This window comes from Mesocricetus auratus, unplaced genomic scaffold, assembly GCF_017639785.1.
Source record: "Mesocricetus auratus isolate SY011 unplaced genomic scaffold, BCM_Maur_2.0 Super-Scaffold_100003, whole genome shotgun sequence".
NCBI lineage: Eukaryota > Metazoa > Chordata > Mammalia > Rodentia > Cricetidae > Mesocricetus > Mesocricetus auratus.
In genome coordinates this window covers 82871014-82894038 of record NW_024429188.1, presented here as the reverse complement: position 1 = coordinate 82894038, position 23025 = coordinate 82871014, and the positions used below count along the sequence as shown (strand labels likewise).

At 35.5% G+C, this 23025-nt stretch overlaps 1 protein-coding gene and 1 non-coding gene across 2 annotated transcripts in view; both read right to left on the bottom strand.

The window, feature by feature from the left end:
- Positions 1 to 23025, bottom strand: part of Htr2c (5-hydroxytryptamine receptor 2C) — a 215396-nt gene that overhangs the window by 173160 nt on the left and 19211 nt on the right. The gene's annotated exons all lie outside the window — the stretch shown is intronic.
- Positions 8395 to 8522, bottom strand: LOC121140107. Its single transcript, XR_005876938.1, has one exon. It is a non-coding gene; the product is annotated as a small nucleolar RNA SNORA35 (small nucleolar RNA).

Below are 23025 nucleotides of genomic sequence, written 5' to 3'. Positions count from 1 at the left end.
GATATTTTAATTATAATTAGTTGTCTAGACATTATTTCAATATTATAGTATATCATTATTTCTTCAAATATTAATCTTCAAAGAAATGAAGTTTCATAAAACAATCTTATTTCCTAGACTGAACTTAACAGATTACTAACTGAAGAACATATGATGGTCACATGCTAACATTCTCAAGAGTATTCATTCTTATACAACAAATTAGAAGGTTAGGTAACACAACTAACAGGTATCAGTTCTTTTGTCACTAAGCTTTCTTGTCTTGTATTTGGAACATGCAAGCTATCATTTTGACATTATCATGTAAAGACAATGCATGGCTTAAGCATTACATCAGGTTGTTTAGAAGAAATGGTGTGAGAAATCTATCCTGTATTTCAAATCTTTACCTTTCAAAACATTTCTCCTTTGTGATACCTTGAGGAGTTTAAATGTAATGGTCTTCCTGCTAGAAGGTTGATTATAACCAGCTGGGGAAATCTTCTATCATTGAAATCAATCATGGTGACAGTTGCCACTATGGCCTCCTCCATGTGTTTCATAAGCATGGAGGAGGACATGTGAGCACCTGCCTCCTAGATTTAGATTGTGTTGGTGCTATGACACGTAGTATAACCTTCCAAACAAATAAGTTCATACTTTGGTTATGATGTTTTCCTCCAAAATAAAATTCCTTATGGATTTGTAATTAGAACTTAACAATATTTACAATTTAATTAATAAATGGTATATAAAATGTTTCCTCCACATTATTTTAATAAACAAACAGTAATCAAGGAAGATTTGATCAAAATATTAGTATGATTATTATGACAAGAGTAACTATTTGTTTTTCCTTTCATAATAATACCAGTGTACCAAAAATATTCAATTATGGAGCTATGAAACAAAAGCAAAATAAGAAATATTAAATATTTAAAATATTCTTTGTTTCTACAGAACATGAATCAAACTTTTGGCAAGATGTTTAAATTCATGGTCAAAAACATATCAGTTATAACCATTAAAATGCATAACTTACAGGGATTACTTAGAACATATTTGACCTATATTTGTTAAACTATAGGTCTTGGTAATGAAATGTTTATGTTCTTAAATACTTATTGTTACATTAATGATGCCCAATTTTCTATTCAACAAAGTAGTTTTTCTATTTTTTTGTTTTGTTTTGTTTTTTGCTTTTGGTTTTTTTTTTTTTGGTTTTTACGAGACAGGGTTTCTCTGTACTGTTTTGCAGGCTGTCGGTCCAGCCCAGCCTCGAACTCACAGAGATCCGCCTGCCTCTGCCTCCTGAGTGCTGCGATTAAAGGCATGTGCCACCACCGCCCAGCAGTAGTTTTTCTATTATATTAAAACTTATGGATCTGAATAGGTTTACACAAGCTGTCTATAAAGTACACATAACTTTATTCAGAAAAATCAGTGATGATGTCATTCAACCAGTTATTTATTTCTAAATTAATATGACAAAATACTGGGCATGATGTCACATACATGTATTTTTAGCACTGGGGAGCCTAAAGCGGGAAAGTAGCAAGTACAAGGCCATTATTGGCTGTACTGAAAGACGGTGTCTCAACAATAAGTAAACCTCATCTTTAATTGAAACATAACTCAGTCAGCATCCCTGGAATAAAATAGGTTCATATTTACCTTTTTTCTGTTTTGGAAGGGTTTCATATTTTATCAGGAAAAGGGTCTGCTCACTATCCTAATAATGTCAATTAGGCTACCTTCATATAAAAATTATACCCATTCTTATTAGGCAATATTGACTGTCTTCAGTCAGAAAAAAGAAGAGAAGGAGGAAGAAGAGGGAGAGGATGAGGAGGAAGACGAGGACCAGAAGCAGTGGCAGCAGCCACCACCAACTTCTTGCACTGTGTAATAGCTTTTCAGATTTTCTGAGACTGGTTAAATGCTTCAAATATCAATATGAGTTAACCTCTTAATTTTCCTTCATATTCTTTTCCCTTCCAAGGGCTTGGCAATGTATTACAAATCTGTAGAAATTATGAAATGAGGCACAGATTTTTTATTATTTTCTGATTTTCCTCGTACAATGATTTCTCTCTCTCTCTCTCTCTCTCTCTCTCTCTCTCTCTCTCGTGATTAGTTTTAATTGACATGATGTAATCAAATATATCCTGAAAAATTGACCTATTAACCACTTTAATTTTGATTTTTATAATTGTATTTTATTAGAGATGTCTGCAGCTTACTATTTCCGCACATCGTAAAAAGAGCCCACACATTTTTTGTTTGTTCTCTCTCTACTTCTCTATCATTTAGTCAGTTTTTCAAGTTTGAGGAGTTTTTATAAATTGATGGGGTAAAAGGTTTCAATAGAACAGGAAGAAATATAGATTTGTAACTCTGTATTGAAACAAATAAACAACAACAACAACAAAACAACAAAAAACCAAAACAAATTTCTCAGCCATGAATTTACAACTCTAGTTCTATTCCTTATTAATTAATTTTTAGATATTCATACCTTTGGCTTGATATTTCATGCTAGTGACTTTCATAGTACATTTACAGATATAAAAGCAGAACATTATGTACATTCTCAAAAAAATACCCAGAATAAATGAAAAAATTGCGATGTGACTATATGAAAACCCAGAGAATCTTCTTAGCATTTATTTCCTTTCTTTCCTTTTGGTTTTCTCTCTTTCTTCTTTTCTTCCTTCCTCCCTCCCTTTCTTTTGTTCTTTCATTCTTTCTTTCTTCCTTCCTTCCTTCCTTTCTTCTTCTCCTTCCTTCCCTCCTTCCTCCCCCTCTGTTTCTTTCATTCTCTCTCTCTCTCTCTCTCTCTCTCTCTCTCTCTCTCTCTCTCTCTCTCTTTCTCTCTCTCTCTCTTTCTCTCTCTCTCTTTCTTTCTCTTTCTCTCTTTCTTTTTGGCATTACTACTATTAGAAAATAAGGCCCTTTGTACATGCCAGGTATCATGAAACTAAAAATTAGTGAACAATACTAAGACTGTATTGAAAGGCTTTCCAATGCCTTACCACACTAAAAGAGTACCATGCTACCACACCTACAGCAATGCTTAAAAATGTTCTGTGTGAACAAATGAAACAGGGAGATAATAACCATGTTCAAATTAAGTTTTAACTATTTGCTTTCCTTGTAACCTTTATTATTCAAAATCTATTACAGTTCTTGTTTTGTTGCTTTTAGAATAATAGTTTCCTTACAAAATTTTAAGTGTTCTCTGTCTCATTTCCTACCACCAGCATTATGACCAGCAGTATCTATAATCCAAGAAAGCACAAATCAGATGTTGTTTGCAGCTGGATTTGAATAAACTGTGGTACTTCTATCCTATCAGAAAGCAAGATCTGGTTTTGTTAAGTGACAAAGATAAAATAACTAAGGATCATCTTAAAAATTGCTTGTACTTCATCTTGGTGTTATACTCACTATATTAAGAAAGACCAAATTTTATTCACAGATAAATATATAACTCCTTTTATCCCACCACATTTTAAAAGTACATAAGTATTAGACAGGTTAAGACACTGTGTTTTCATCCTCAGATTGCTTTTAGCTAAATCTATCTCTTATTTCTCCAGTTAATGGAGAGAAGTATCCATGTTTTTCAAGAGTGATGTATAATCCATTTTGATGGTTTAGGGCCACTTTCCCCACTCCCTGAAATGGAAAAACCTGCCAAGGGAAGTGGGCCTGCAGCCTTGAACCAGCTGGATTCACAGAAGACATCTGAGCTTCTTTGAGTCGACAAGAATTTCTTGCTGTTCAATTTCTCTACCTGCACTCCAAAGAGCATGGTGTCTCCTTGTGACTGACGAGCACTGGGAACAAGAACAGTCTTCCTGAAGCCAGAGTGGAACTGGAAGTGAGGATCTATCTCTACTTGTGCGAAATGACCAAGGAGACTCATACAGAGCAATTTTTCACCCCTCTGAGCAAGTGGGAGATTTGGTTACTGCCTGTAGCATAATTGAAGTTTTCACTCTGAAAATATGCAAGGCAAACTTCTACTGGTGGAGTCCCCTACTATTGTAAGTACCACCACTATCACAAGAAATAGAATATGGTTTCTATCCAAATATGAATAAAGGACATGTTAAAAATAAATTTAATGCAACATATGTTTGATGTTTTCAGGTTAATTAACTACAACAATTGTGGATTTTTTTGACAGAGAAACACATGATCTTAAACTGACTACAATACTGTAGCACTGGAAACATACGTGACGATAGTGATTGCTGTAAAAGTCAGAGGAGGAAATAACCTGACAGGTCATTTACATAGACCCTGTTGATGGTGTTATACAAAGTAGCCTTACCATTAAAAATCTTGATGAATGGATGAATCTACTTCACTCCTTTATACAGCTAACAAAGTCAAAGTGCATAGTCTCTTCGGTGTCTTAAACTTAGGCAGTGGCAGGCACAGGCTGACAGACCACAATTTCTGTGTTCTTGTTTTATTATTTCTAACACATCTTTCTTTGTGCTCATTCTTTTCCAGTGAGGTGTTCTGCTGTGGGCCATAGTCACTTCAGTCACTGTAAGTTGGTTCATGGAACTTCATTCATGCAACACCGTTGAGTAGAACTGTCCTAGGAAATTAGAATAGCCTAGCCTAACCAAAGATGCTCCTTTATTATCTCTCTGAATTCCTGCAGGGCTTACTGACTACCCCACAAATGTAAACTTTAAATTTAGAATCAGAGAGGTTACTGCGTAATTATTTAATGTACAGATCTTTGGTTTTTAAGATGTTTTTCATACTCCTCCAGGGAAAGGATATTTGTTTATAATGTTATATGTATCATCATACTTGGGTCTGTATGAGCGAGTAGAAATAAACATGTAGCTTTGCATCCAAATAAGGAAACTCAAAGAAATCATAATAATAGGATAATAAGAAGCATAAATACTTTATCATAGACAACTACAGTGTATAGTCACCTTAATAGTATTAAATTTGCTCAGCATTAAGTCAAAATAATTCCATGTCTTCATGTAATTATCCATATATGGGATTTTGTTAGAATTTGCTCATTATATTAAGTCACTTAAAATGCTTGACACATTATGGAGTTTTATTGAACTTTTGTATATGGATATAATTTGCTTAGGAGGCATGGCTATTCGACAAAATATTCATTTGTTCCTTTTAAAATTATCTCTTGAGATAATATAATTGTATCATTCTTAAATTCACACCATATTCAACATTTAAAAAATATTTAGTATTGAAAACAAAGTCAAGGGTGACAAAAGTAGCTTTGGTTCTAATTCATTCTCAGTAGAAACCATACAATCCGTTGTCTTTCTGTGCAGGGTATATGACAGACGATGATGTTACGATCTACAATTCAAGGGGCCCAATTTTGAAGTTCAAAATATATTTATATTTAAATCCTCTCAAAAATTATGTAGATACACATTGTGATTTTTTCATTTCTTGTGGAATAAGCTACGGAGGAATAAGTAAGGGATACAAGTAAAGTCTAATAATAAGTTCATACACAACTAATGAGTAAAATTTTGTCTACTGCCATTCTCGATACTATTTCTGCCTATCTATTATCAATGTATTTATCATCTTCCTGTATACATACCTATCATTCATCTACATAACATCTTTCTAGCTCTCCATCCTCCTACCCACCTAACTAGATAGAATACTTTTGGTAATCATAACATAATAAAATAAATCTGTGCATTTATTTATGTAAAAAATAATGCAGCATTTAGGTTCATTAGCATGTGCCTGCATTTCTGGTTATTGGGGTGGGTGAGGCAGAAAGATGGCTTGAATATAGTCACCCAAGGCCAGCCTCAGTAACCTAGTAGTCTTGTATGAAACAGCAACAAAAAGATCAATTTTCCCTTGATAACATTGACATAATATTACAGCAATCACAGTAATATATATTTGAATGCTTCAATGTATAATAAAGATTCAAGTATCTCTGATGAACCCGCACACAGATGCAATTTATTTTATGCTAAAATGAGTGGTTTGATGATTAAAAGTACACTGGAGCAAAATGAATTTTAAGTGCTTGAACAAGGGCATTTTCAGCATCTGCTCCAGATCAAAATTTGCTATTTTAACAACAAAAAACAAACAAACAGATAGGCCATACACTTACTGCAAGACGCCAGAAGGGTAAGTGTAACAAAGGAAGCACTATATAGATAAATTAATTGTGTTTCCTTTTTAACATCACATTCTATAATAAATGCACTTCATTCAAATATAGGCGGTTGTTTATAACAAAGACATTCATAGTCTTTGTCACAAAGTGGTTTCACGTTAGGATACTCTCTAAATCATCATACTTTTCCATCCTCAGATTTCCAAAGGAATCTAAAGTAGACCATCAGGAAAGAATAAAGAGTCAAAAATAATTACAAGGGAGACAGCGTGCTTTCCTTGGAAAAAATGCTTGACAGAGTCTTACCTACACACATGGACCTCTAAGACAAGCCCTAGACAATATGATTTTTATGAAATCAAAATCTATTGAAAAACCTGACTTCTTGCATCCTGTTACAAGTGTGGTGGTGGGGCATTCCAATATCTCACAGATAAACTAGTAAAGGGCAAACCATAAAACTGTATTTGAACATATCTGTTCACTAGGCTAATGGGTCAGGTGAGCACTCTACTTTTTTTTCAGTCTAAGCATAAGAACAATGCTTGTGTGATTTTAGTGTATTAATGTAAAACAAGTAAAAGGTAGAAACTACTTTTAAACTACTGCAATAGGTGAACAATCACTGTTATTCTTTTTTTACGGGAACTTTTCTATCTTCTTAGACTTCTAAGGAAAATGACTTTACTTTTCAAAGGGACAAAGTCTCTGGAAACTCAAGGGGAAATTCATATAAAGAATTCTCTATTCTCTTACTTCGTATCACCCACAAACTTGAAAAGGTAAAAATCCCTTGATTCTGTAATATTAATAAAGACTAGAGTCTAAAGAACAATACATTTAAAAATACATTTTGAAATGCTGAATAGAAAAGCAATCCTAGGTTTGTAGTCATTTAATCAGGAAATGTATCATTATCTTAATCAAGCTTATGTAGCTCTTACTAAAGATTTAATTTTTTCATAGGTATGCATTTTAGTGATGCTTTTCACTTTCATTGTTCCCTAGAGGGTAAGATTATAATGAGTTTCAAGTTATGTACATCACTTAACAATGCTGACTTAGTTATCAGAAAACAAACTTTATACCAAGATAGACTTATGATCCCTATGTACTTTATGGTGTAGGACTCTACTTTAAAACCTCTTCCTAGATAGTCATGATTATTATCTACACCGATAAAAGAAAAAATGTGAGATCTTCCTTCAGTGTACTTTTTTATGTACAGAACTTATCATGGAATCATGTCTTACAAAGTCGTCTTTACTTCATTCTTTTTTTTTTTGAGACAGGTTTTCTCTGTGTAGCCCTGGATGTGCTAGAACTCACTCTGTGAGACCAGGTCAGCCTGACACTGTACCTTGAGTGCTGGGATTAGAGGCATATGCTACCATCACCTGACTTTTACTATATTATATATAAATTTTTTACACAGTCCCAAACCCGACACTCAAAATTCTAGTGCTTGCCTCCATCCAGTTCTACTTATAATAATCAGTTTGAATTTGCAGATAAATTATATGAACATATTCATCAATAAATATTCATTATGTTCATGCTTTATGAAAGTGACTGCTTTATATACAGCAGTAAGTTCTAACTTGTATGTGAAGATAAACTTGTTTCCAAAGAATCTCCAATTGCTCACTATGTGCTAGAGGGTGATATTAGTGGAAATCTGAGCAGTAGAACATAATGTAAGATTATAAAGAAGCTAGCAATGGACCTTGAAGTAAGAGTTGGAACGAAAGGGACGTCTCTACATCTAATGCGCTATCAAATACAGGAGTTGAAGAACCCGGGGAAGGCTAATTTATGAAACTAATAGAGCATGCATGGTACAAACAAAATACAAGAGAGTCGTTCATCTCTTAGGACAATTGTAGTCTCATTTTCATCATGTCAAAGGAAGAAAATCATGTGTTGTCCTTTCTCGGCAACACTTAATGGACATTTTTTTTGTCAAGAAATTCAAATGAGTATATGCCTTCATGAAATCTCCATGAGAACCTCTGGTCATTTCAGTAAGATCAAACATAGTTTATGGACTCCAACTCTGAATATTAAAGGGGTTAATGGAAATTGCTAAAACCTGCACAGCTAGCAAGGATTAAAATGATGCCTAAGCAAGGATAGCACTGAATATTTGCTATTAACCTGATATGGACTTCAGTACTTTTACTTAGGAGTAGAGGTCATGTAGCTGCCTGTCTTTCACTCACTCATATTTTTCAGGATCCATTAAGTTTTGTACCCACCTGCATGCGGGAGTAGTCCACAGTGTGACTCCCCCAGGTTTTGGAGGGTTTTGTTTTTGCACTGCTCGATGCCCAATTGGTCAAGGGAGAGCCCAATGGGTCACTTGCCAGTGCTGCATACATCAGAGCTATTGGATGGGTCATGTTCTCTGTGAAACCAAGCAGCTAGGAGAAGATGGTGAATAAGGAACCTTGCCAGTGCTGCATACATCAAAGCTTTTGGATAGGTCATGTTCTCTGTAAAACCAAGCAGCTAGGAGATGGTGAATGAGGAACCAGAAAGATCTCAGAAACTAACTCAGCAGGTGATTTCAAATCAGGGTCTACTTCAGGGGAAAGAAATAGGAGTTGAGAATTAGGTGAGAGTTGCAGTGTAGTCACTGACTAGTTGTAGTATCTTTGAAATATTTTCATCCTTTAATGTTGTTGATTGTTGTGAGAATTATGGGGAAAATGTGCAGTGTCTACAATTGGTTGTTCACCAGACAACAGTGTCTGTCATACTTAGACACCTTTCTACTTCTCAATGACATCTCTCTTTTTTGGAATGACCATGTGTGAAATGGAGCTTTTGATTTTTTAATGTTATTTTTATCTCTCTGTGTATAAGTTCTGGCACAGCCCAGAAGATGGTTGCATATTCCCTGGAGCTGGAGTTAAAGGAGGCTGTGAGCTACCTACCTGTCTCTGTCCCTTGGAAGAGCTGCATGAACTCTTCACTGTTGGGCCCACTTGTTAAGCAGGGAATTATTTGTAGTTAATGATTCTACATGTTTCCACTCCTTTTATAAATCCCTTCTCACAAAACAAAGTTGCTTTGTATTGCTTATGTTGACTTAAAGGTGGGGTGACTACATACAACTATGTAATATTTCCTGTAAAAATACATGGACCATTATAGTTGAATTGTACTAATGACAATGATACATATTTCTTGTGCACCTGGATAGTCCTCAGTTTTTCCCAAATGTACAAAAACAGAAAACAATGCATTTAATGCATCTTCCATTTTTCCTCTCTTGGTTATAACTGAAAAACTGCCACTTGGACATGCCTCTGGCAAATAATTATGTTTTACTTTATTATACCAGCAACTATTCACTTGTAAATTTTATAAAGCAAGCACAACACTAGTAACATACCAAACAAAAATACACCTACCCAATAGCCCCACATTCTGCTAAACTGAATGCCCACTATTGGCTACTCAGCCACCTGAATTATAAGAGTCTGGCCTCAGTGCACACAATGGGATTAATTATAACCTTAGTGTGTGAATCACTGTTATCATTGCACCACTCATGGCTCTCTTGCTATAATTAATTTGTTATTTAAAATTATGCACTGTGAATATCCAATTTTAGGAAATAATGCGAACATTTTTCTAAGTATTTGTACAGATTTGTTTTTCTGTCAGCACTCTACAATAGAAACACTTGGTTCATATTCATGTAAATGCTTGAATTTTTAAACTTTAAAATTTTTTATCTGTATATTCAATGGGAAATGTTACCTTTTTACTTTACTTTTTATGAATCTGTTTTAGAACCTCAAACTGAGGATTGTGGAGTTTATTTCCTTCCTAGACACTAAATGTTTAAGGAAATAAGAACAACAAAAAACAATTTAAAAATAAATATTACCCAATGTAAGAGTATGGAAACAACTGTTCTTCAGGAATGAAAGTGTAGAAGCTAATGGGTGACTGATAAAATGATACTTTCCAGTCCGAAATGATAAAACTGTGGCAACTTAAAGGAAAAAATAGAAATTAATGTATTGTTTTTTAAACTAAATCTCAATTGTTTGACTTTACCAATAAAGACCCAGGAACCAGATGTTGGGGTGAAAGCCTGTTAGTGCAGAGAGGCAGAGAAATTACCCAGTTGACCTTCCTCCTCCACTGATGCCTCTGAAAAATACCCTTCATCTTCTGCTGTCTCAGACAAAAGACATGAATGTCCCTCCCTTCTACTTCCTGTGGCTCTCTATCCATCCTCCTGACTCCCTCTTACTCTATATTTTTTTCTTGTTCAGTTCCTGTCAACTGGTTGTTCTTGCTCTGCCTCTTGACGTATGGTTGACTTTACTATACTGTTTATAATAAGCATAAAGCTCTTGGATTAAAGGTGTGTGCTAGGGTTGAGTCATGCCACAACTAGAAACAGGTTGTTCCCATAAGTAACACAATCAGGATGTTTACAGTGCGATTAAACATTATGCAGCATTAATGTAATGGCATATGTCTTTAATTCCAGCAAAGTTAAGCAGGTCTCTGTGAGTTCTAAGTTAGCTTGGTTTACACAGTAAGACTGTCTCAAAAAATGTCTTTGATCAAGTAGGAAAATTGACATAGTGCCTATCATTTATAAGGACCCATGCAAAGGGCATGAATAGGAAATAGATGCTTACTGAGATGAAAGAAGTAACTGCAAAATAAGGATATGCTACATGCTAATTCATAGGAGCACTTTCTGAAGGAACTTTAGCGAAAGTGCATTCTTTCTTCTTCTTCTTCTTCTACTTATTATTATTATTATTATTATTATTATCATCATCATCATAATTGTATTGGTTTTGTGAGACAGGGTTTCTCTGTGTAACAGTCCTGACTGTCCTGGAACTTACTCTGTATACCAGATTGGCCTCGAACTCAAAAATCTGCCTGCCTCTACTTCCTGAGTGCTGGGATTAAAGGTGTGTGCCACCACTGCCTGGCTTCTTTATTTCTTTTTATATCCATGAATTAAATACTTAAGGTACACTATTCTTTTGTTTGATTCTTGTTAGCTGGTCTTATTTCATGAATAAAATCCTGAAAACATTGAGAGGCCAGAGATCATGGTGAACATTTCTTTGTAAATCCATTAATTCCTGATAGTGTTAACAGTATAATAGTTCTCTGTTTCAGCATTATTCAAGGATATCCTTGTATTACTATTCAACTATCATCCTGACACTTTATTCTACCCTTTCTTTATTGTAACCTTCATAGACACAAAGAGAAGGAAAAAACTTCAAATCAGTTAAAAATTACTGAATAATAGTTCCGGAATTTTCTTTCAGTCTGATGTTGACAACAAATTGTGTGAAAACTTCTGAATAATTTAGATCAATAAACAGCATATTTTCTCTGTGGCAGGGATGTTTTGATATGTTAATTGGAGTGTTTTGCTTTTTTCAAAAGCAGGTTGCATCATTTTTAATTCTAATGCAAACTTAATGCATTGCCTATTCACATGAAGAGTCAAATTAAGAAACTTAGATTTATATAATTTTTAACAAACTGTAAACTGAGAACTTTATGTTCTCTATAGCATGTGTATAAGAAAGTATACTTAAGACAGAGCTGCTGGATCTGTGTTTGCCAATGATTGTTATCCAAGTGGTCACTGACCTTCCACTGAAGGCTTTTCAGAGCCTGGCTATCATTTTCCCTTTCTCTAATTTATTGAATATCCTGTCCCTCAGCTATAACTCTGCCATAGGAACTCAAAGTCAGTGTACTGTGGAAGAGAAATTAAATATTTTAAAGGCCAAAATTCAATGTTAGATGATTGCAATAACACTAAAGAAATTTGTCTGAGAACAAGTCATCAATTATAATATGGGGTACATGGAAACTACATAAAGCTCTTATTAATTACTTTACTTTCATTTTCTCATTTGAGGTAATTAATGCATTAATCAGTTCCCTGAACTGGTGGATAGTGTGCAGGCTGGAGATACAGCTCAGTCACAGACCACTTGCCTAGTTTGTGCAAGGACTTGGATAAAATCCCTATCACTCCACACAGACAAAAAGTAAAAGGTGGTCTATATAGTAAATAAAACAGTGGGTAGACTTGGTTTCTAAAAATTGAGCTGTGGAAAAAACGTTGACCATGCCAATCCCAAACTCTTGAAAGCAATCTTAGCAAGGTAGCCACCTAGTGGTCAGGACAATCTGTTACAAGCATAAACGTTACAGAGCCCTCCCTGTACAAAGTGTCAAAACTTAGAGACACAGATGAGAAATCTCGTGCTGCATATCTATGCGTGTCTAGGAGTTTCCTTTGGGGGAGTGACTACCCATATTGTCAGCTTTCCCTAATCAGCATCTTCTTCTTGACATATTCTCTCACCTTACCTATTTTATATTTATTCTTTTTAGTTGTACAATGCAAGTTCACAGGTCTCATCAGCTCTGATCTCTTCAATGGTTATTGAAGAAACCAATGACTTTCTTCCAAAGCCTTTCCTAAGCTCCCACTTAGATACACTTCTCCAATCATACACTTTGAAACACTCTTCCTTCTGGCCTTTCCACATTCTGAGTTCAATTCTACCCTGAATTTTAAGCTCAGAACTTCTTCTTACACACTGTCGGCATTTAAGGTAACCTCTATTTGTTCATTAGTCTCATAGTAACTTCCATGGCCTTTCTTTTCAGTAATACCTTTCCAAATAAACAATTTCCTGAAGGATTAATCACTTTAAAATATATTTTGTTGCAACCATGATACGTTAAAAATATGGCTGCCTAAACAAGACCCAAACAGGTAATAACAAAATATACATGTTAACATACATGGGGAAATATTACAAGATGCTACCCTAAGACAAACATCACAAGGCCCTACCCCTACAGGCAACAAAGGGATGCTGAGAGAAGGAAAATTAGTCTTCTCTAGGGATGAATTGCCTGATTGTTGTTTTTTGTTTGTTTGTTTTGTTTTGTTTTTTGAGACAAGGTTTTTTTGTTTTGTTTTGGAGTCTGTCCTGGAACTCGCTTTGTAGACCAGGCTATCCTTGAACTCACAGAGATCTGCCTGTCTCTGCCTCCCGAGTACTGGGATTAAAGGCATGTGCCACCAACGCCCAGAGCCTGATAGTTTATCCAATACACCTTGGTGGGTCTTGAAATCATATATATACAAGTAACACTAGAAAGAACAAATATGTTTATTTACACATCATATGCACACATATTTATTTGCATATTTAATTGTGTAAATACTATACAATATAATGTGTAGAGAGTGAGACAAGGGAGAGATCAATAACAATTGCAAATGAGGTCATGAATTTAAGAGGAGTGTGTGGGAGTGTATGGAGGGAGGGAAGAGAAGGTGCAATGATACAATTACATTTTAATTTCAAAATTTTTTAAATGTAATTTTAATTGTCTTCACAAATTTGAAGTCTCTGAAATATCAGGGTTCCTTGCTAGAAATACATGGCCATTATTTTTCTTTTAGAATTAGTGAAAACTGTTACACAATAACGTAACGATCTGTTTATAAAACAAATTTGTGGCTTTCATTTTAAAGGCAGGAGGAGTGCCAGAATCATCAATGTGAATATTAATTAAAGAGAAGTAACAAGGGAAAAATAATGTGAGAAAGTTATGCTGCACTTAAATGTTAGCACATCAAGTACTCAAATAAAAATTTAATATAATTGTCAAAAATGTAGTAGGATAAAGACAATCATTTGTTCTTTTATATCCAGGAGAACATGATGTGTTTTCTTAAAATCAATTAGCAGATAAGTTTATGTCCAATGTAAAGGAAGCAAAGATCTGCAGAAATGTAAAGATTTAAATATAACAAAGAATGGAAATGAGTAATTTATTCTCCTTCATCTAACATTTATTGAAACCATTTATTGAACACTTTCTTACTGTGGGTAAACAATGATTAAATTATTAAAAGACAACTTTTAATGTGGTACTCCAATAACTTTGTAGACTTAATAATATTATGAATAGTATTATTTTGCTAAGTACACTATTGAGAAGTGCCTGTTGAAATCTTAGAGGGGGAGCATGGTAAAAGAAAGGAGTGCCAGTATAAACAAACTCAAGAAAACATGTGTTGTATTTTGCAAACACTTGAAACAATTCATTTTTGTGGACATGCATTGTTTTCTAGATATAAACAGCACATTAATTTCCTGTTACATTATCAGACACATAAATATCTACCATCTGGTTTGATTTTATTTAAAAATAAAAGTATGTTTCAAGAAAAAATATATAGGGTCTTTAATACAATTTCTATATGTTAAAAAGTTCAAGAAATTCCATATATGCAATTTCATTGATAAACTTATATTGATTTCCATATGAAGGCTAAGATAATTGGAATTAAAGGACATTTTGAATCTTTTAAAAAAAACATTCCTGAACATAACACCAGTAGCACAAACACTGAGATCAACAATTAACAAATGGGACCTCCTGAAATTAAGAAGTTTCTGTAAGGCAAAGGACAGACTCAACAAGACAAAAAGGCAGTCCACAGAATGGGAAAAGATATTCACTAATCACACATCTGACAGAGGGCTGGTCTCCAAAATTTACAAAGAACTCAAGAAGCAAGTCTCCAAAACACCAAAGGATCCAATTAAAAAGTGGGGTACAGAAATAGAGAATTCTTAATAGAGGAGGCTAAAATGGCTGAGAGAAACTTGAGAAAGTGCTCAACATCCTTAGCCATCAGGGAAATGCAAATCAAAACAACTTTGAGATACCATCTTACTCCTGTCAGAATGGCTAAAATCAAAAACACTGAAGACAATTTATGCTGGAGAGGATGTGAAGAGAGGGTAACACCCCTCCACTGCTGGTGGGAGTGCCAACTCATACACCCACTCCGGAAATCAGTATGGAGATTCCTCAGGAAAATGGAAATCAATCTACCACAAGACCCAGCAATTCCACTCTCAGGCATATATCCAAAATATACAAATTCATACAACAAGGACATCTGCTCCACTATGTTCATAGCAGGATTATTTGTAATAGCCAGAACCTGGAAGCAACCTAGATGTCCCTCAACTGAAGAGTGGATAGAGAAAATGTGGTACATTTACACAGTGGAGTACTACTCAGCAGAAAAAAACAATGCAATCTTGAAATTCGCAGGTAAATGGATGGCACTAGAAGAAACCATCCTGAATGAGGTAACCCAGTCACAAAAAGACAAACATGGTATGTACTCACTCCTGTATGGATTTTAGACATGGATCAGGATAGTGCCAGTCTGCACTTCCACTGACAGAGAGTCTGGGAAACAGGAAAGAACCTAAGAGAGACATGCATGGTACCCCAGAGAAGAGGAATCAGGCAAAATCTCCTGAACAGATTGGGAACACTGCAAGGGGTGGGGGCGGGTGAGTGGGAGCTGGGAAGAAGAGAGGAGGAGAAGAGGAAGAGAGAGTATATCATGGAGGAACAGGAAGGTTGAGTGGGGGGTTGGATAGAGGGAGAACAGGATGAGAAATACCATAATAGAGGGAGTCATATGTTAGGAGAAGGATCTGGCACCAGTGAGCCCTCTACTGATCTAAAGGGATGACACCAACTAGCAAGCTAAGCAACAGTGGAGAGACCACCTTAAATGCCAATTCCTGATAATGAACTTGATCTCTACACTATATGCCATCCTAGAACCTTCATCCAGTGCCTGATGGAATCAGAGGCAAACACCCACACCCATGGAACCAAGTGACACAGAAAGAGGAGCGATGAACAAATTGGCAAAGAATGGCAAAACCAGCAGAGATAGCTGATCTGAACAAGGGGGAGCTCTTAGACCCCAGACAGACTGCTGGGAGGTCAACATGGGACTGATTCAGACCCCCTGAGTGTGAGAGTCAGTGGAGAGGCCTGGGCAACTGTATTCCAGTGTTTATCCCTGGAATACAAACAGACTTCGTGTGACCATAAGACAAAGAGGGATGCTCTCTCAGCCTGGACTCTTAGGGGAGTACCTGAACCCTGCCCTGAGTGAAATGACAGTCTCTGAATATTCCCTATGTAGAAGGAAGTGGGGATAGGGAAGGAGGCTGTGGGGGAAGGGTGGGGGGGTGCGGGAGGAGAGGAGGGAGAGGGAACTGGGATTGACATGTGAAGCAAGCTATTTAAAATTAAAGTAATTTAAAAAATTAAAAGAAAAAAAGACACTCCTCACTTTCTGGCCCCCTCCCCTGTGTGTGTGTGTTTTGTGTGTGTGTGTGTGTGTGTGTGTGTGTGTGTGTGTGTGTGTGTGTGTGTGTGTGTGTGTGTGTGTGTACTATAGTCGTATCTGTGGAGTTGGGGGCTCCTGTTGGAGTAAATTCTTTTCTTCTACCATGCAGTGTTTGATGATGGGACTCAGGTCATCAGGGTTGGCAGTGATCATCTTTACCCATTTTGTCATCTGACAGAGCCAGGTTTTGATAAAGAAAATTATATGTTAGGGAAGAAACCAATGCTATGTATCTGTTTGCAACAAGGATGTATTTGATTGTTAATGCTACCAAATTTACAATAGCAGCTTTCATTAGGCATGTTCAGTGAAGCACTGTATTAAGTGTGGTTAATAAAAATGAGTTTTATTGTAATGTTATGAAAATTGTAGGAAATAGCACTGATCACATCCAGAAACATGACAGATATAGGCATAATTTCTATTATATCTATACATAACTTCTCTATTCGTTTGATGGGAAACTTAGTCACCTGTCCTTTGAATGTTATGAGCTCACATACTGGTGTACACACACACAAACACACCAAACAAACAACTTTTGTTATTTTCCTATGTCTGTATTTGTTACTCTTGATAACTTTCTTAATAAACCCATTATTGCTTTTATCATCAAAGTCAATTAAATTGGGCATGGTGGCTCATGCCTGCAATCCTAAGCATTTAGGAAGCTTAAATATTCAAGGCCAGCCTGGATTACATGTTGTGAGTACTTATCTAGACAGGCCTACAGAGCAAGGCCCTATTTCAAAACAACAAAAACAGAACAAGCAAATGGTCTCAACATTTCTACCTAAGTTTTTATGTAATTTTTTTGATTTGATGATCAAGCTGGAGGAAAATATCTCTGATATTAATTGGTAGGAAGACTAGAATTTCCCCAGTGAGGAAGAGTAGAAATTCCTCCAGAATTTTTTTTATAATCCACAGCTTCTGGCAAATTTGGTGTTCATTTTACAGATTTGCTGAATAGATGAGGTTTTCCCACATTCTTTGTATGCTAAACAGTGATCAAATTCACCATTGATTACATTGTTGAATAAACTTTCAATAAGTATCTTGTGTATAGTAGATGCTATGTAAATCTTCAGTTCTGTTTAGCATCCCACTGAAGCACACCTTGGAATCAGTCAGCTATGTGACCGGGAAGTGGGGGAAGTTGTATTATATAGGAAATAGGGAGAAATTCAGAGAGAGATCCAGAAAGCATTAATAAAAGTGTTAATTTTGTAATGAGATTTAGTTTTTCATATTTTTGCCTTTGGGTATTTTGTGTAATATCTATGAGCTATTTTTCACCCAAAGAAGCTACACCTACTTTGAACATTCAAGCAGGTCAGATTAGATGATGAGACTGTTGATGTCAGTGTAGTGGTTAGAATGTTGCATTTTTAAACAGAAGTTATCTCGGGCTTGCTTGTACCTGTGTAAGTTAACATGCAACTATTGGATAAATCCTAAAAACTTGAATCAGTTTCCAGGTCACAGTCACTAATTCTTGACTCCAGAATAAACTATCTCTTCTTGACTTTGAGGTGAGTGCTGTGTATTTTTATATCATCTCAGTTCACTACTATCTCCAAACAATGACCAGAAGCTTCTAAAGGACCTACATGGTCTAGTTACACTCAGCAGGCGTGCCTATTCCTTAGCATATCAGCAATGTCTAGCAGTCCATTAAATATTTGTAGAGATCATCTTTTAATGTCTTCACTCCTTCGTTCATAGCTACCATTTATTTTTATCAATCTGCTGTGTGCTTTCTACCAATGGAAAAATTGACTTCAGAGGCCTGCTCTGCCTGGGCTATTCGATGTTCGTTTCACATATCCACATATCATCAATGAAGCTTCAAAGTCAGATGACTTCTACAAATGCTTCCTCAAAGCTTTTATCTCAGAACAATTTGCAGCCACTTGTGAAGTTCTGACCTTTCAAATGTAGTACCTCAATCATTTCTATCCCCTTTCTGTCTCACAACAGAACAGACATGTCCTTTGTTGAAATTCTAAAATGCATAATTTAATTGCATTCCCCACTGCTAAGTCAGCATGCTCACCTGATACCACTACTCATTCAAGTTTTAAACTATTTAAATATTCTTATGGGGAATTCCCATCTCATCGAGTTTCTTGGCCAAGAATGGATCATATACACTTGATGCTTTAATTTATCTAAACACAATGATGGTCTTCCTCATCTCTCCCTGTTTTCATTCCTACTTACTTGTCTAGAAAAGCCATGTATGTTCCAATCCTAACTCAACTGTAATGTTTCTACAGAGCTCATCTTTCTCACATGACCCTCCTAAACTATGACAACATTATTTGTTAGTACTTTTTGCTCCAGTAAACTGGTCTGAAAATTACTAGAGACTGCTTTGATGCAGAACCCAACAAAAGCGCTCAATTATTAATCATTTGAAAAATAGTCAATATATCAATAATATTGACTGGCTTGGAAAGGGTACAAGTATTCAGATTTCACTGTAGTGTTCATGAGGTTTTTATTTGGACCCACATGCACTCTATATGCTGTTCCTGGCTGTCTCTGAGCTATATAGGCAAAGAGTCTTTGTGGTTCACAGCATTCAAAGTCTGGATTCTGAGGCTTTTGACAGGGAAAAACTGTTGACTTTTGTTCTCTCACCTTGGTACTCCAAATTTAGACTGTGGATACTTGGGACCTTGTTAGAAACTGACTCTTGGATGCTTCACCAAACCTAGTGAATGAGAATCTGCAGTACAACAGGATCACCTGGATGATTCTAGCTGTAATAGGGGCCAGAAACACCAGAGTACAACTCATCATGCTAGCTTGAAATGGTTTGTCAAAAAAATTCAACAGGTTGAAAAAAAGAAAAGAAGGGAAAAGGTGACCAGGATCACAAAATATATGGTTCATAGCAGATACACGAAATAAGACAAATTTAGGCAATTGTGAACTAGTAAAGGACAATTCAGTAGTACAAAAATAAAATAATAATAAAATGATGGAAAATTGAAGTAGATCCAAACTGTAGTTGTCTCTAGTGCTTTAATCTGTTCGTTTTCTGTTTGAGGAAGAATCTAACATAGCCTATGATGGTTTCAAATGATGTAGCAAGGTTTGGTTTTGAACCTTGTGCCATTTGCCTTATTTCTAGTGTGTCTATTATACGTTTCTGGAAAAAGATGTTAACTGATGCTTTGTAAATTGAATTAAGTAAGTTGTTTTTTGGTTTTTACGAGACAGGGTTTCTCTGTATTATTTTGGAGGCTGTCGGTCCAGCCTGGCCTCGAACTCACAGAGATCCGCCTGCCTATGCCTCCCCAGTGCTGGGATTAAAGGCATGCACCACCACCGCCCGGCCGAATTAAATATATTTTAAGACTAGTTTTTTAAAATAATGAAATTTGGGATAGATATTTTGTGTGACAAGCTCTTTGATCATGACAACCACTTACATGCATGGATTCACTGACTATTTTTAGAAACAATCTTATTTTACATATCAATCCCCCTAATCCCTAGTCCTCCCAGTCTCCAATGCTTCCCACTGATGCCCCATCCTCTCCCTTCTACCCCCTCCCAGTTTTACCTGGAGATCTTAACTCTTTTCCTTTCCACTGGGGGGTGGCATCAAAGTCCATCACATTCCTATGGGGGAGGGCATAGGCCCTCTTTTGGTATTCACCGACTTTCGAAGTCACCAAAGTTACTACAGACTCTTCTGCTACTTACCTTTTAAAATTGTGTGACTTTCACTTATTTTGGAGAAGTTGAGACGTTTTTTCTAGAATATGTGCACTTTAAACCATCTTGTTAGCCTTGTAAGTTTTTGATACAAGCTGCTTCACATAACAATGTATTTGTACTATACATGGTTTTTAAATATCTAGCTAGGTCAACTAGAATGCATACATTTATTTTTATAGATGCGTATTTCTAATTATGTTTCTACATATTTATAGGGCAACAAGAAGTTCTTTAAGTGTCTACACAATCCCATGTCTTTTGAGTTTAAAGAAGTGTTAAAAAATTGGCTTAAGAATTTAGATTATCAACAATACTGTGCACAGTGCCACAGTAGAAAGCCTGAAAACTTGCCTATGCTTAAAATATATTATGTATTTTAATTTAAAGAGTATACTTTATTGTTTCTTTTCTAGAGGTACTATTATTTTATTATAGAAGTTTCATAATTATTGTGAAACTGATGATCAAGTATATATTACATGTAATACAGTATATTCTTACATGTGATACAAATGGAATAGCCAACATAGAACATAATGATATTACATTGCTTAGCCTTTAATTCTTTGCTTCCCTCATACATTTCTGCTTATATGCTTTAATTTATTCAAAGGAAGAGTTGAACAGTAAAGAAATTATACTTCACGAAATACAAGTATTTTTAATATTTTTGAAAAAGATATGATACAATACAGTGTACAGTAAAATAATAGAACTGGATAAATAGTAATATTTCACATATAATACGATTTTTTGTGTGTTTTTGACAAGTCATTTACAAACCTAGAATGAAACATTCTGAAAGTCATGCATCAGAGAACTCCTATCAAGCAGTTTGTTAAGTGAATTTGTTTTATTTCTAATACTACAGGGCCACATGGTTAAAAATAAAAATTCTTCCATTTTTAATACAAATGTCAAGAGAGTGATGAGTATAAATCCTATCCTGGAGGAGTAGAGCTAACTTGTTGGTGATCTTTCTTCATTACATGAACTACTCATATAAAGAACTTTCAGTGCTGTTATTATGTTACAGAAAAAACAAAACTAAGCAAACAGTTTTTACCTTAAATACTTACTGGCATTATAAACTTTATCATGATCAGGAGGAACACAACTGTTCAGTTGAAAATTGTTCAGTTTTAAAAAGGTACATTGACTACCTATCATAAATCATTACCTTGGAGAATCACCCCCCATCACTGTTTGCTCTCTCTCTCTCTCTCTCTCTCTCTCTCTCTCTCTCTCTTTCTCTCTCTCTCTGTGTATACATGTGTTTGTATATATATATTGACATTTTATATGTATATATATCATATATCTTTGTATTTGGTTCTATAGGACTATAGGAAAGTTATTACTAATTTTGAAGGATAGTACAAAATCATGTGAACCTTCTTTTTTGTCAGAGAAACTCAAAATCCCCACAGTAGAGTGTCTGCCCAGCATGTGTGGGTCATGTCAGTCTCATCACAAAAAAAACCTTTAGTTTTATAGGTATTAAAATAGCACTTGTGGTACTCATCTAAACACAATGAATATTAGCATATTAAGGACATTAGCTGCATCTAACTAGTTTTCAGCCATTTAAGATAGATGAGTGGGGATGCAGTTTTCATGTCACTGGCATGCCACATCAGGGAGAGCCTCGTGGAGAAGTGAAGTAGTCCAAAACTTTACATAAAACATAGATTTTGAGCTATAGTTCGTCTATGATCTCCTTGGTGGATTTTGGTTTTGGAGGGATTGGCTAGAACTTGTCAGTTATTGGTACCTTAAGATGAATTTGCATATCAAATTTTCTCTAAGGTCTAATTAAGAACTAAGGGTCAGGAGGTATGTGCAGAAAGAGTGCACAGGCCAGGGAGAGATGTAGGAAACACTCACTGTGGGTAGTAGAAACTTAGCATACAGAGGTAAAGATATATTTTATCAGAGGCAGAAGAGCACTGAAAGGGTGGCAGCAAAGGTGGAATTGGCTGACTTCATATTGTGGTAACACTGGCCTTGACCTTTATCACCAAACAGGGCTTATAATGCTGTTGATAAACATGAGATGACCTTGTGTGAATACTATATGAACTTACCTGCACATCCACGTTAACCTATTTCACCAACACAATGAAAACACCTGCGGTACACTTCGATCTTCGTAAACTTACAGTGAGATTCCTCCTGCTGGGGCACTTCACAATTTTACACTTTATACTTTTTGAATTTTCCCTAAGGATTGATTTTTTTCCACCACATGACAAATCAGTGAGATAGAGTAATAGAACTTTTTAAATATATAGTGAATACAGGAAAGGTTCTGTTTGCCAACACATTAAGTAAGGATGTGCTTAATAACCTGGCAGGACAGTTGGATGTTGATTATTTCGACTATGGGTATATTTTAAAGTAGCAATTTTGATATACCTGCCATGAGAAAAAACTCATTGATTTCTTTCATTTTTTTCAAATCATCAATTATGTATGTAGCAGACATTCCCAATCCCAACCCTATTTCCTTCTTAATATCTTTTGAAATTTAATAGGCTTACATCTTTCACTCTATTTTGCACTGGTTAATTTTTATGTATAATTATATATTAACATTCCACTAAAAGTACACATTAAAATATCTCTATAGTATTGAATTAGATTCTAGAATCATCAATGTTTCTTCCAAAACTACAAGTGTAACTTCATTTTGTGGTATTAACTACATCAATAAGATAGTGAGGAATTTAACTAAAAACTGACTTTTCTTTCCTTCCTTCCTTCCTTCCTTCCTTCCTTCCTTCCTTCCTTCCTCCCTCCCTCCCTCCCTCCCTCCCTTTCCTTCCTTTCTTTTGAGACATGGTTTCTCTGTGTATCCATGTCT